Consider the following 15,909-nt stretch of genomic DNA (forward strand, 5'->3'; position numbering starts at 1 on the left):
AGGGAGGAGCAGTGGACCGGGGTCTGATGGCCCTCTGAGAAATCTACTGGGAAGGAGAAGGAGTAGGCTGGTCAACTGCCGATGGATGAGTGGAGAGGGGCGGATGCGCTAGGAGAGCCCTGCTCTCCCACTGGTCGGTGCGAAGGATGTCTGAATGTCTTGCCTAGACCAGCTTTGGGCCATGTGCACAAGCAATTGCGGGCGGGGTCATGATAGATCTCATCAGAGACGTCTGCTGGAGGAACAAACACACCAGGCATGCTTGACCAAGAGAATGGCAGATGAGAATCCCTCTGTGATGGGTGGGGAGCCATCCCTGAAGAAACCACAGAAACACCCATGAAAGGAAGGATCAACTTTAAACACTGGCCAGGCCCAGAGAGCCCAGAGTCAGCATACACAATGCCCATCAAATAAAAACCTTCCTGTCTCTTGTTACCCTCCTCCCTTCCCACGTTCTTCAGACCCAAGGGGGAGGAGGAGTCAATATTAGCAACTAGCAAGTCAGGGAGGGAGAAAGAAGAAAGAAGTCTGTCTGGGGCTGCAACTGGCCTGAGCCCAGCAGAGGGGGAGTGAGTAACTGTCATGCCCAATGGATTTGGGAGTGTTGATAACTACATGAGACTGGACACCCAAGTGACTGAATGAGGGACTTTGTATCACCCAAGAGTGACCAGAACCTGAAGGAACAGAGGAAACAAAAATCCGGTTGCTCTGGACTACGAGTCCTGCTTGTTCAACACATTGTTACATAAAGAACTTCCTAAAAGCAAGAACTCTTTATCCCACAGGGTCCTAAGTGTCAAGAGTGCAGAGTTGGCATCCGCCTGGCTTATCATTGCATCTTCAACACCTGGTCCAGTGTCCGGCATATGCCACATATTCAATAAATATTCGCTGAATGAATTAATAAATATTAATAAAGCCAAGCAGGCTGCATTGTGAAGGGATGAGCTTCTTGTGATGGGAAGAACGGAAGCAGGTGTCGCTGAGATGGACTTGTAGAAGGGTCCTGCTTTGTTTAGAAGATTGGCCAGATGACGCCTACCTCTCCTCTCTGTCCCCTATTTCCGTGGCTCTAAGCTCTGGCACAGCTTCCCTCTCTTGCCAACAAGGAGTTAACATCCAAGCCCAGGATAAGCCCAGGGTTTAGAAAGGATGTGCTTTTTGTTTCTGTTGTTGCTTTTCAGCAAAAATGACATTACTGAACAAAGTGCAAATCTCTGGGCTCAGTGTTTCCACGTATTATCTCTTATCCTTGGAACAAACCTGAAAAGCAGGCACTGTTTTTAATCCTTAACCTCAGAGAGGTTAAGGGATTCCCCCAAGGCCACAAGCCCAGGTGGTACATCGCCAAATTGGGACTCAAATACAGGAGGATTCATTTTGGGAGACGGAGTGTGGGTTCTGTGATAATCTCTTCTTATGAATGAGGTGGGAAGCTTCTGCAGGCACATGGGCTGACAGTTCAGATGGTTGGGGGGAAATCGTGTGGTTTTAGGATTGGAAGAGGCAGGTTTCGAGGGGCAAGAGGCCATACATTCAGAGCACTTTGGGGCCAAGGAAAGGAAAGGAAAGGAGTGGCAGGGCTCAAACATCAAGCCTCTTATCACCCTTTGCAGGGAAGCTTTGGGGCATGCTGGGCAGCAGTAGACCGGGGACTATGAGCCAAGCCCACCATGCGTATTTGGTTCTCTGTGGGTTTTGAGGAGCTGGTCAGTGGGTTTCTCTAGACTTGAGAATGCACATCAGTGGATACCAGGACCACAACACTGGGATGGACTTAGGATGAGGATGCTGCTATAGTCAAATGTATTAGCTTTTATTTTTCAAGCTTTTTTTATTGAAGTATGACACACCACATGAAAGCACAGTCATCAGTGCACAGCTCACTGACTTATCCCAAAGTGAATGCTCCTGTGGGGCTACCATGCGGGTCAAGAAACAGAACGTAATGAGCACTCCAGACGCCCTCATCCCTGTCTCTCCTGGTAGTCACTAATCCCCCACCCCAAAGGCAACTGCTATTCTGCTTTCTAATGCCATAGATAGCTTTGCTCGGTTTTGAAATTCAAATAAATGAAATCACAGAGTATGTATTTTTTGGGTGTCTGGCTTCTTTTTTTTCAGTTTTGCATCCGTGAGATTCATCTGTGCTTGTGCATATAGTCTGCTCATTTTCATTGCTGTGTATTAGTCCATTGTAGGGCTTTACCACAGTTTATTTTTTTCATTCTATCAATAGTGATAACAAATAGTGATGCTGTAGACATGTGTGTACACATCTTTTGGTGCACGTAGGTACATGTTCCTATTATGTATACCTAGGAATGGAGTTATTGGATCCTAGCATATGCATATGTACAATTTTACTCGATACTGCTAAACAGTTTTCTAAAGTAATTGTTCTAATTTATACACTAACCAGCCAGTGCATGAGAGCTCCAGTTTCTTCACGTCTCTGCCAATACTTGGTAATAGTCCTTTTAATTTTAGCTGCACTGACGAGCTTGTAGAGGAATCTCACTGAGATTTTAATTTGCATTTCTCAGATGACTAAAGCAGTTGAATATCTTTTCAAAGGTTTCTTGGGGGTCCTTTGGTCATCTTCTTGTGAAGTGTCTATTCAAGTCTCTTGCCCGTCTTTTTCTTATGCTGTCTGTCTTCTTCCTTATTGATTCTAAGAGTTCTTAAGATGTTATGGAGCTCTTTGTTCGTTATATCTGTAAATATCTCTCCCACTGTGGTTTATCTTCTTATTCTCTTAATGACATCTTTTGAGGAATGGAAGTTACTAATTAAAAAAATAAGTTTTTTATGTTGGTAAAATATACATATCATAATATTTATCATTTCAACCATTCGTAAGTGTATAATCCAGTGGTATTAAACACATTTGCAATGCTGTGTAACCATCACCACTATCTATACCAAAAACTTTTCCATTATCCCCCACAAAAACTTTGTACTCATCACACGATAACTCTCCCTTCCTTGTTCCCTCAGCCTTGGTACCCTCTATTCTACTTTCTGTCTCTATGAATTTGCTTATTCTAGGCAAGTCATGTAAGTGGCATCATACAGTGTTTGTCCTTGTGCATCTGGCTTATTTCACTAAGCAAAATGTTTTCAATGTCTATCCATGTTGTAGCACATATAAAAATTTCATTTCTTTTAATGGCTGAATAAATGTTTCATTGTGTGTGTATACCACATTTTGTTTATCCACTAAACTGTTGATGGACACTTGGATTGTTTCCATCCTTTGGCTATTGTGAATAATGCTGCTATAAACATTGCTGTACAAATATCTGTTCAAATCCCTGCTTTCAGTTCTTTTGGATATATGCCTAGGAGTAGAATTGCTGGGTCATATAGGATCCCTATGTTTAAACTTTTGAGATTATTTTCCACAGTGGCTATACTGTTTTACATTCCCTCCAGCAATGCACAAGGGTTCAAATTTCTCTACATTCTCACCGATGGTTGTCTTGTTTTTTTGGTTATAGCCATCCTAGTAAGTATGAAGAAGTGGTATATCATCATGATTTTGATTTGCATTTACCTAATAACTAATGATGTTCCGCATCTTTTCATGTGCTTATTGACCATTTGCATATCTTAGGAGAAACGCCTATTCAAGTCTTTGCCCATTTTTTAAAAAATTTTTTTAGTTTTTATTTATTTATTTATTTTCCTTTTTCTCCCCAAAGCCCCCCGGTACATAGTTGTATATTCTTCGTTGTGGGTTCTTCTAGTTGTGGTATGTGGGACGCTGCCTCAGCATGGTTTGATGAGCAGTGCCATGTCCGCGGCCAGGATTCGAACCAACGAAACACTGGGCCGCCTGCAGTGGAGTGCGCGAACTTAACCACTCGGCCATGGGGCCAGCCCCCTCTTTGCCTATTTTTTAATTGAGTTGTTTGGGGTTTTTGTTGCTAGTTTTAGTTCTTTGTATATTCTGGATCTTCATCTCTTATCAGATATATGATTTGCAAATATCTTCTCTCCTTCTATAGGTTGTTTTTTTGCTTTCTTTATAGTACCCTTTGATGTACAAGAGTTCTTCACTTTGATAAAGTCCAATATATCTATTTTTACTTTTGTTGCCTGTGTTTTTGATGTCATATTCATAAAATCGTTGCCAAATCCAATGTCATGAAGGTTTTCTCCAATGTTTTCTTTTAACAGTTTTATTGTTTTAGTTTTTACATTTAAGTATTTGATCCATTTTAGCTAATTTTTGTGTATGGTGTCAGATAAGTGTCCACCTTCATTCTGTTGCATGTAGATATTCAGTTTTCCCAGTACTATTTGTTGAAAAGATTGCCCTTTCCACACTGAATGGTCTTAGCACCCTTGTCAAAAAATCCATTGACCGTGTACATGAGATTTTATTTCTGGGCTCTCTATGCTATTCCACTAGTATATATCTATGTCTGTCCTTATGCCAGTACCATACTGTTCTAACTATTGTAACTTTATAGTAAGTTTCAGAGTCAGAAAGTGTGAATCTGCCAATTTTATTCTTCTTTTTCAAGACGGCTTTGGCTATTTGGGGGTCCTTGGAATTCCATATGAATCTGAGTTTTCCATTTCTGTGAAAAGTGCTGCCAGAATTTTGATAGGAATTGTGTTGAACATGCAGATCAATTTGGATAGTATCGGCATCTTAACAATATGAAGTCTTCCTAGCCATGAATATGGGATATCTTTCTATTTGGTTAGGTCTTCTTTAATTTCTTTCAGCAATGTTCTATAATTTCCAGCACACAAGTCTTTTACCTCCTTGTTAGATTTCTTCATAAGAGGCTTTTAGACCTAATTTAATTGAATCTTTTTAGATGCTGTTGTAAATGGAATTGCTTTCTCAAGTTCCGGTTTGATTGTTCCTTGTTAGTATATGGAAACAGCTAACTTTTGTGTGTTGACATCATACCTTGCAACTTTGCTGAATTTGTTTATTAGCTCTGATAATTTTCTTGTGTATCCTTTGGGATTTTCTATATATGGGATCATGTCATCTGTGAATAGAGATAGTTTTACCTCTTCCTTTCCAATTTGGGTGACTTTTATTCCTTTTTCTTGTCTAATAGCTCTGGCTAGAACTTCTAGTACAACGTTGAATAGCAGCAGTGAAAGTGGGCATTCTTATCTTCTTCCTGATCTTAGGTGGAAAGCTTTCAGTCTTTCACTATTGAGTATGATGTTAGCTGTGAACTTTTCATAAATACTCTTTTATCATGTTGAGGAATTTTCCTTCTGATTCTAGTGTTCTGAGAGTTTCTATCATGAAAGGGTGTTGGATTTTGTCAAATCACTTTTCTGTGTGAGTTAAGATGATCATGTGCTTTTTCCCCTCATTGTTCTATTAATCTGATGTATTACCTTGATTACTTTCCTTATGTTGAACCACCCTTGCATTCCTGGGATAAATCCCACCTGGTCATGGCGAAAAATCCTTTTTATATGCTATTGAATTGGATTTGCTAATTTCTGTTGAGGATTTTGCATCTATAGTCATAAACAGCATTGGTTGTAATTTTCTTTTTTTTGTGATGTCTTTATCTGGCTTTGGCATCAGGATAATGCTGGCCTCATAGAATGAATTAGGAGGTATTTCCGCCTCTTCAATTTTTTGGAAAAGTTTGAGAAGGGTTAGTATTAATTATTCTTTAAACATTTGGTAGATTTAATCAGTAAAGTCATTTGGGCCTATGTTTTTCTTTTAAAAAAGCTGCCTTTAAAAAAATTATTATTACTAATTGATGTCTTTACTTGTTACAGATTTATTCAGATCTTCTGTTTCTTCTTGAGTCAGTTTTGGCAGTTATGTCTTTCTAGGAATTTGTCTATTTCATCTAGTTTATCCCAAAACTTAGCTGATCTTTGATGTAATGGAGGATTACAAGCCATTTAAAATGATCCTGTAAACAAGTATTTAATGTTAGGGAAAAATGTTCACAGTAGATTGTTAAGTGAAAAACTTAGGTTTCAAAATATTATTACATTCTGATTGCATTTTTGCAGAAATCATGTATTATATATCTATATATGCTTAGAAAAAAATAGTCCAGAAGAATATGTTAACAGGGACTAGCAAGGGGTGATGGAATTACCAGTGTCTTTTTTTCTTACAAAGTGATTTTTATAATCTTCTTGGAGCTTCTCTGTTTTCTAAAATTTCTTCATTAAATATATCACTTTTGTAATATGAAATAAACAATAAAAATATTCTTAATTTAATTTAACTGAAGTTCATTCACTTGGGTTAAGACTTTGTCTTCACATAATCCATTATTCCAACCCATCTTTTAGGCTGCAACACCTTGGTAGAGCTCCAGTCTATCAGATAACTAATTGTCACCTTGGAAACATGTAAGTGGGGCAGCGTGGTCCTAAGAGAACTAGACATGACAGGAGAAATGGAAAGGACTGTGAGGTATGACTGTAGAGACAGGGTTGGGCTTGACACTGGCAAGGTCTGGACATTTAGGACTCAGGATAATGGGGTGGAAAGGGGGCAGGTGGGAGGGGTGGAAGAAGGTCTTTGAGACTTTGTTTATGGAAAGTGCCAATCACCAGTGCACACCCAGAATTTGTGGGGCCTGCGTTTACACAATTTGGGGTGCCCTCTTTAGGAAAAATGACTTACAAATACAAAATTAAGTGCTAAAGTATTTTCTTAGAAGGAAAAAAGAAGCCATAACAAATTGCTGGGTCCAGGAGCTCTAGGGCCCTTTCTTGAGAGTTCTTTTCGTAATTGACCAGAAATACCCCTAAACTGTTTCTGATTAACCACCTGGCTTCCCCCCCGTCCCCTTCTGGAACCCTCTTCCAACACCTTCCAGCTCTCATAGGGATTTACCCGTGTAAGGGGCCCTGAAGTTTAAGTCTCATTAGCTTCAGGTAACTCTGCTTTTGCTGATCATCTTTCTCATTACAAGTCTTTTCAAGCTTTCTCCTGGCAAACTCTTAGACTCCTAGGTGGTGAAACTATAGGATGACGGTTATTCAATGAATTCTTGTTGGCTTACCTTACTTGTGGGCTATTCATATTCCAAGCTGCTCCATACTCTTAAAGCAGAGGCTTTTATTCCTTTCCCGCTTTCCCTGAAAGAAGGGAAACTGAAACTAGCATTCACGAGAGAGGAGGTCAACGGTTCTGCCTGAAACAAAAGCTCTGCAAAACGCGAAATTGTACTAATTCATTTTCTCCGCCTCTGATATGATTGTGGGAGATTCAGAATTTAAGTGTCAAATTTTGATTTCACAAGTGGGGAAATTCCTGGTCAAGGGGTCACACAGATAGGCCCAGATTTTTAGTTTATAATTAGGCAAAATATGTACCTGAGCATTCCAAGTGCTCGTGAAATGTGTCTCTGCAAAATCTATTTCCCTGAATGGTAAGCTTCCGCATAATACTGAGCGTCATTTGTCATTTCCTTTAATCTGAAAAATTCAACATGCAGAGCAAACATTTATTACTTAAGCCTCATATACTTAAGCGGAGAAGGTTCAGCAAGCTTATCTTTGTTGCACAGGTGGGAAAAATTGAAGCACGTTGAGGTTGCAGAGCTATATGGTAGGTTCACAGGGGGAAGCTCGGACATCAAGGAGGCTCCCGCAGGTCGCTCCTGCTTCTTCCTTCCCCGTTCAGTTGCTCAGGGGAGAGAGCGTGAGGATGGCTGTGTAACCAGCTCCTTCGCCCAGTTAAGTGAGGATGCCTGGAGATCTTCGGCTCTTGCTCTTCACGGGCTGGCAAATTCAGGAGCACTTTTTCGGTTGTGAGGAACGGAAATCCAGCTGAGTAAGCATGACCAGCAAAGGGGAACTTCATTGTAACAATATAGGGGGGTCTCATGGAACTCCAGGCTGGGAACACACCCACCTCAGAAAGAACTGAAACTGAAAGAGCTGGAAAGAGTCCAGGTGGTTTTTTTCACTCCATCCCTCGACTCTGTTTTAGTCTTCACCACGGGAGACAAACTTTCTCTATTTTTTCCATTCACGGGGGAGAATATGGCTCCTGACTTTCAGCTACGGGCAGAGACTAATTTTCTGGGTTTCTCTGTGCCAGTCAGAATCTGATTGGCCCAGGGACAGGTGCCACACCTGGTCCAATCTTACACATCACCAGCTACAAACATGGCTGCCAGCAGCCTGCCCTGGGGGATCAGAGGCAGCTCCAAGAGAAAGGGGAGAGGGAATTCGGAGCCGGGCCAATCACTCCCAAAGTGTTTATTTTAGGTGGAAATTTTATGAGGGCATCGAAGGCCTCATTAAGGGCTGCCTTGGGGACATCAATCTTCACTTTAATCAAAATAGCGCAGCAGGCTCCTTCCTCAGAAGACCACTCAGTACTTAGCCTGCTTTCCAAACATCCGTGATGTATGAATAGCATCGGTGGTAGCTGTGCCTTAAGAGACCTGGACACCCTTTAAAGAAGGTGGTCCTGATGCCTCAAAGGGCAGGGTGAAAGTGCTTCAGCAACAGTGGGCTGGAGGGGCTGGGCAAGAGTCTTGGAAAAACTTCATACGGAATGCAGAATTTAATTATTAATTCTTCTAATAAATACTGCTGAGGCACTGGGAATCTAATAACAGATAAGATGTCATCTCTGCCATCAAGGAACTCACAGTCTATTGGGGGTAAAGCAGGTGCACAAACCGGAAATTAAAATACAGAGTGGCCGGTGCTGGGATGGAAGAGCGTATGTGGAGGGGATAGAGGGGGACAATTGGAGCATCACAGAGGGGCACCTCACCAGACTTGGGGTGGGGCATGACTTGGAGAGAGGGGCAAGGGTAGCAGTTATGGAGCAGTTTCTGGGAGGCAAAACTATCTAAGCTGAGTCTTGAAGGCAACAAGTGGTTTCTGAGCCAGTGAGAAGAGACATAAGAATGGGTAGGAGAGTAAGTCAGAGAAAGACGACTAATCCCTTAGAAAGGCACGTGCAGATAGCTTTTAATACAGGTAGATTCATGCAAGATACTCAGGCAATTTGCTGATATACACACCAAGTTCTGATATATATGCACACTGACGCTTAACTCAGCCAAGTCGGTGAAGGAAATTGGGATCAAGACCAGTGCTTCCAGAATCTTGAATGCTATGTGTTCTGTTCTGATCATGTTTTCTAGTGTAACTTAAGGGAAAATACGGTCCTCTCATCCAGCACATTTGAAAATGGTAAGTAAAGCAGGTTTGATATTTTTGAAATGATATTGTTTGGTCAGTGTGATGGTTAATTTTGTATGTCAACTTGGCTGGGCCATGATACCCAGATATTTGGTCAAATACCAGTCTGCATGTTGCTGTGAAGGTAGTCTTTAGAGGAGATGAACATTTAAACCAGTAGATTTTGAGTGAAGCAGATTACCCTCCATACTGTGAGTGGGCCTTATGCAGTCAGCTGAAGGCTTTCAGAGAAAAAGAGTGAGGCTTCCCAAGGAAGAGGGAATTCTGTCTTAGAGAGCTTTCCAACTCGAGCTGCAACATTAACTCTTCCCTGGGCCTCCAGCCTTTTGGCCCACCCTGCAGAGTTTGGACTTGCACTTGCCAGTCTCCACAATCAGACCAGCCAATTCCTTAAAATCTCTCTCTCTGTACATATGTATGCATATAAATCTATCCTATTGGTTCTGTGTCTCTAGAGAACCCTGACTAGTACAGTGTGTCTACTTTCATCCCGTAACGTTTTATTTTTATTTATTTATTTTAAAGGAGAACTCTGTGCCGTCTATTTTACTACCTTTTATACAAATAAATACAAAGGAGAGAAAGTGGACTCTGATATTAGCCTCCAGTACTGGTGACCTTTAAGTGATGTGGCTCAGGGAGTCATTCTGGGGAAGTTTTGAACTGAGCTCCTGCCACTGTGTTCGAGTGGCATATCTCTTTGCTTCTTTTATTGCCCATTCATAGAGTTTTACTCAAACACTTGCCCAAATTGTCTGGAGGAATGGAGACCTTTTTTTTTTCTTTTCTTGTCCCTTTGTCCATTTCTCCTCCTCCTCCCTACAGATAACCTATGTTAATGATATGATCAGATACAATTAGATGTACACACATGCTATTTTTGTCTTTATTGTTTTTATTATATAATCTCTACATCTCGCTTCTCCCTCTTAGAAGTACCCCATGGAAATCTCTCCAACTAGCTGGGCAGAGATGAAGCCTGTTTTTAAATTTATTTTTAATTTCTTTTTGAGGAAGATTAGCCCTGAGCTAACTACTGCCAATCCTCTTCTTTTTGCTGAGGAAGACTGGCCCTGAGCTAACATCCATGCCCATCTTCCTCCACTTCATATGTGGGACGCCTGCCACAGCATGGCTTGCCAAGCGGTGCCATGTCCATACCCGGGAACCGAACCAGCGAACCCCGGGCCGCCGAGAAGCGGAACCTGTGAACTTAACCACTGTGGCACCGGGCTGGCCCCTGAAGCCTGTTTTTTATTTGCCGCATCGTGTTCCATTGCATGCATGCTATGACGCTTATTCAACCAATGCCCAATGATAACTTTTCACTCTGTTTCGAGGGTTTTTTGCTTGATTTTTTTAGTGCCTCTGCAGTGCTGCAAAGAACATCCCTGTACATATGTCACTGCAAGTTTTACCACCACTTAATTACTTCCAAAATATGCCCCAGTTAACTTACTTCGGTAGAAAAACAAAATGCGCTATGACTTTTTAAAGAAAATTTTATTTAATTAATCACCCTGAGAACAGATTGAGCTTCCATTATCTTAATTTATAGCTAATGTCTCATATTTTGGTATTTCTCAAAATATTTCTTTTCTGCTTAAGGAACGATACAGTAGCCCCTAGCACAGTGTTATCAAAAACTCAACTTTCGAGAAGTTATTTATAATAATTTAGATTAAAAAAATAAAATAGTTCCCCCTGCCCCTCAAATTTTCAACATAGTTTTAACTTAAGATGCACAAGTTCAGGGGTACAACCATGAAGTAAGAGCCATTTCTAATCATACATGTGGTGTTTGAGATACCATTGTCTCAGATCATTTCTTAGAAACTTTTATAAATAGGTCAAAACAGACACTTGTCAGTTTGTCTTCTTGAAATAGTCACAAATATTGTAACTAAGGCTGACCTTTCAGGAAAAAAGTAGTTAGTGGGACCTAGTGGTTATTGCTACAGAATTCCAACGTGAGTCCAGGGCTATAGCAAGCCGGTCAGTGCTGTCAAACCCTGCCATGGGGCAATGGAAATAGCAAAGTCACCTTGGGAAAGCAATTCGTCAAAAGGTTCACACTCTGTAACCTGGAAATCCCAGTTGTAAAATAACTCAAAATACAAAAGACATTTTCACGAAAATTTTTGTCATGGCTTTTTATTTATGCAAATACAAAACTGAAAGAAACCTAAATGTCCAAAAATAGAAGAAAGATTTGACGGTTGTTGCATAGACATAATAAAGGAAGGTTAGGAAGAGTAGAAAGACTACGTAGCAATATTGACTTAAGAGAATAACTCAGGCTACAGGGTTATGCGTGCAAATTGGTTACAACTGCGTTAAAATACACACAAGCATAAAAGGCTAGTGAGAAATATATTTAAATCCTAATAGCTGACCACATGGAGTTTTGAGGAGAGGAGATTTTTGAGGTCTTAAAAAATTCTATTTCCAAAATTTTGTACAATTGTGTTATACTACTTTTATACTTTTTAAGAAGAGGGAACTAATTAAGAAAAGAAATTTCTGATGAGATTACAAATTCACCTTCATAAACCAGTGGGAATTTTCTGGATTGAAATGACATAGATGAGTTGAAAATAAGGTCTTCATAGCAACAGCATCTTTTTAAGGCAAAGAATATTTGAGAACAGATAATACAAGGAAGATTTTGTTTGTTGTGTTTAGTTTTTTTCAATTTATTAATTCAGAATGAATTCAACCAAACAATATCACAATCTACAAATAAACAGAAATAGGAAGAGGACAGAGTTAACTGTGGTGATGAAATTATGACAAAATATGAAAAAAACATGGGGAGTAACAGCAAATACTTGTGTACTGAACTTGGCTATGTCAAAACGTAGTATTTCCCTTTTTTGCTTATGATAAAAAAGTTAAAGATTGAATTGAAGCTCTGAGAACCTCTTCCTTATCCCATTTCCCCTTTTCCTCGCCCAGAGATAATTAATAATTTTGGTTTTATAATTACCATGCATATTTTTATATTATTACTACATTTGTATGTATCCATAAATTATAGATAGCAGAATTTTCAGGTTTTCAAGCTTATTGCCAATGTTATCATCCTGAGTCCGTCATTGTGCAGCTTGCTTTTGCAGTCAGACTCATGTCTTAAGATTCCTCCACATGGACACAGGCAGCCTTAGTTCATCTGTTTACCTGTTGTCGGGTAGTCTATTGAAGGAACACGCCACAATTAATTTATCCTTTCTTCTATTTATGGACATTTAGGTTGTTGCCATTTCAAGCTTTCATTACAATGCTGCGATGAACACTCTTGTCTGCTTACACACGTGTATGAGAGTTTCTCTGCAGTATATACCCAGGAGTACAATTGCTGGCTTGCAGTGCAGCTTGTCTTTACAAGATAAGGTCAAATTATTCTCCAAAGTGGTTGTACCCATTTATGCTTCCATAAACAGTATGTGGGAGATCTTGTAGCTATAAGTAGTCCCCAGTATTTGGTGTTCAAAATTTTTAATTTTGGCAATCTGATGTTGTGAAATATTATATAATGTGCAACTTTCTGATTCCCAGTGTGCTCAAATATTTTTTCTGCTTATTTATGGTCCGTTCAAGTTTACTCTTCTTCCAAGAATTGTCTGTTTAGGGCTTTTCCTCACTTTTTCATTGTATTGTTTGTCCTTTTGTTATCAAACTATAGACATTCCATATTAATTTTGGACACTAATCTTTTATAAATTATATGCATCATAAATATTTCTTCTCAGTTTGCATCTTGTCTTTAACTTTGTTCATGGTAACTTTTGTTGGACATGTGAATTTTTTTGTTTTGTTTTTTGAGGAACATTAGCCCTGAGCCAACATCCGCTGCTGATCCTCCTCTTTTAGCTGACGAAGAGTGGCCCTGAGCTAACATCCATGCCCATCTTCCTCTACTTTCTATGTGGGTCTCCTGCCACAGCATGGCTTGATAAGCGGTGTCTAGGTCCTCACCCAGGATCCAAACTGGCAAACCCTGGGCCACCGAAGCAGAGCGCATAAACTTAACCGCTACACCACCGAGCTAGCCCCTGTTCTATTACATTTTCTAATTGATCATTACTGGTATTTAGGAAAATTATTAATCTTTGTTATTCCCGTATTTAGAACTTTGTTGACTTCTCTTATTACTACTAAGGGATTGCCTGTAGATTCTTTTAGATTTTTTATGTAAATAATAAATCAGCTGCAGTTTGTCATGTTTGACCTTCAAACTCATCTACCTCTGAGTCCTTTTCCCCACTTGTGCATTGACCTTGACCTCCAGTGCAATGTGGCATAGAAGCGTTTATAACAAACATCCTTGCTTGTTCCCAACTTTCGTGCTTGTGTGCTTTCATTGTATATGCTATTTACTTCAAATTGAAAAAAATGTGTAACTGTTACCTGTTGGATGCACAGCTGTATATATTTATAAGATCAATGTTTTGTAAACTGTGGGTCATAATCCATTCTTGGGTTGTGGAATCCATTTATTTGGTGGAAGCTGACATTGTTTTAAAAAAAGGAAATAGAACGGAATTAAACAAATGGGATCAGAATGCATCACTTGTATTAAAGATGAATATTGTTTGTAAAATTATCTTAGCCATCTATGAGTGTGTGTGCACACATGTACATTTGTATACTAGGTTTTGATATAAAATATATTTCTTAAAAGGGCCACATAAAAAAAATTCTGTATTATATCATAGTTTTTGATTTTGTTCTTTAAATTTACTATAGTCTTACTAATATTTTGCCTGCTTGGTCTATCTGTGTCTAATAGAAGTGTTTGGAAAATCTTGGACTCTGATTATAGATTTGTCTGTTTCCCTATAATTCTGTCTATTTTGCTTTGTATATTTGAAGCTATGTTTTTAGATGCATATAAATTCATGATTTTTATATCTTCTGGGTAGAATGTTTCTGTTATTGTTATGTAATGCTCCTCTTAATTCCTATTAACTTTTTTGCATCAAATTAACCTCAGCTCACTAGCTTTATTTATATATACATATAACTTTTCCATCTCTTTACTTTCAGTCCTGTCAATCCAATATGTTAATGTCTGTTTTGTAATAAATGCATTTGTTACAATTGCATTTATGGTGATTACTGATATTCTTTAACTTATTTTGTGTTTTCTCTTTATTGGCATTTTCCTTGTGTTTCTCCTCACCCCCACCACAGTCCTTTTTGCTTTTTATTAGATTGGTGAATTATTTTTTAATACATCTTTTACTTTTTCATTTGTTGGTTGTTAATCTATTCTTTTAGTGATTTCCCTAAAATTTTAATATATCCTATTTGAATTAAAAATACTCTAACAAATATATTGTTCTTTAGCATTTCTATTCTTCTAAACACAGTATATACACAGTCAATATTTACTTAAGCCTAAAAACACATTTAATCCATTTTTTCTCACTATTATTTCATTGTTTCTTCTATTCCTCACCTCTGCTGTAGTTTCACATTTCTTTTTACTGAAATGTCTACTTTACTAAGTGTGTAAATGTGGACCGGTATGTGGGAGGACTCATTTAGTCTTTTTTGCCCTCACTCTTAAATAATAATTCAGCTGAATATAAAATTCTAGGTTGACAGCTATTTTCCTTTAGCATGCTAAGGATGTTACTTCATTGTCTTCTGGCCACAATTATTGCTGGAAATAAGCCACTGTCAGCCTAATGGTTCCTTCTGGGTATTTTTTTTTCTCTCTGGTAGCTTTTACAAGTTTCTTCTTATCACTGGTGATCTGCACTTTCACTGTGACGTGTCGTGCTCTGTTCGTAGTGTCCTTTCCATCAGAGGACACAGGTCTTTTGCAATTGTGCAAATAGTCAGCTCTAATCTCTTCAGGTATTACTTCTCCATCATTCCCTTCATCCTCTTCTTTTGAAATATCCACCAGACATAGGTTGGAGTCTCTCAAGGTATCTTCTATATCTATTAACTACTATATTAAAAATCATCTTGTCATCACTCAGGACTAAGTTCTATGCGTGTGTCTCACAACAGTTTCCCAGTTCACTACTCTCTGGATCTAATCTGGAGTTTATTTTGTTTTTTGGGTTTTTTAATTTTGGTAACTACATTTTTTTTTTTCAGTTCTAATGTATATTTGAGTTTTCTTAATACCCACCTGGTTTTGTTTCATTTATGTCTCTTTTATGCTTCAGGACTTATTGCTCATTATTTTTAGACATGATACCTTGGCATATGCCTTTGAACATTCTAGACATATTTATTTTAAAGTCTTTGTAAGATTGTTTCACAGAATTAATTTTGCCTCTGGGAATTTCACGTTTCACTTAATGATTTTGATGGTTTTGTAGGCTGTCTTCTTTAGTATTAGACATCTTCATTTCTTATGGCAGCCACCCTTTGAATGCAAGTTTATGTGTATGTGTGTACGTGTGTGTGTGTGCATTTCCCTCATCCTGTTTGTCTAGCAGATTTGTGGATCGGCAGTTGCCTCCATCTGACCCTCCTCCATGTCTCCAGTGTAGCACCAGGTGGAATTTTCTCTCCAGTGATGTTGGGGCTATCACAGATCCAGTCATGGGGCAGCAGGTGGTTGGCTCAGCTCCTGGCCAGGAAGTTGTATCTACAGCCTGCTTTCCTAAGCCAAGAATCCCCTATGAAACCGTAGTCTCAGGAAGTGAGTTGGTAAGTGTTTTTTTCTTAATAGACTCCTTT

Source organism: Equus przewalskii, chromosome 2 (assembly GCF_037783145.1).
Source record: "Equus przewalskii isolate Varuska chromosome 2, EquPr2, whole genome shotgun sequence".
NCBI lineage: Eukaryota > Metazoa > Chordata > Mammalia > Perissodactyla > Equidae > Equus > Equus przewalskii.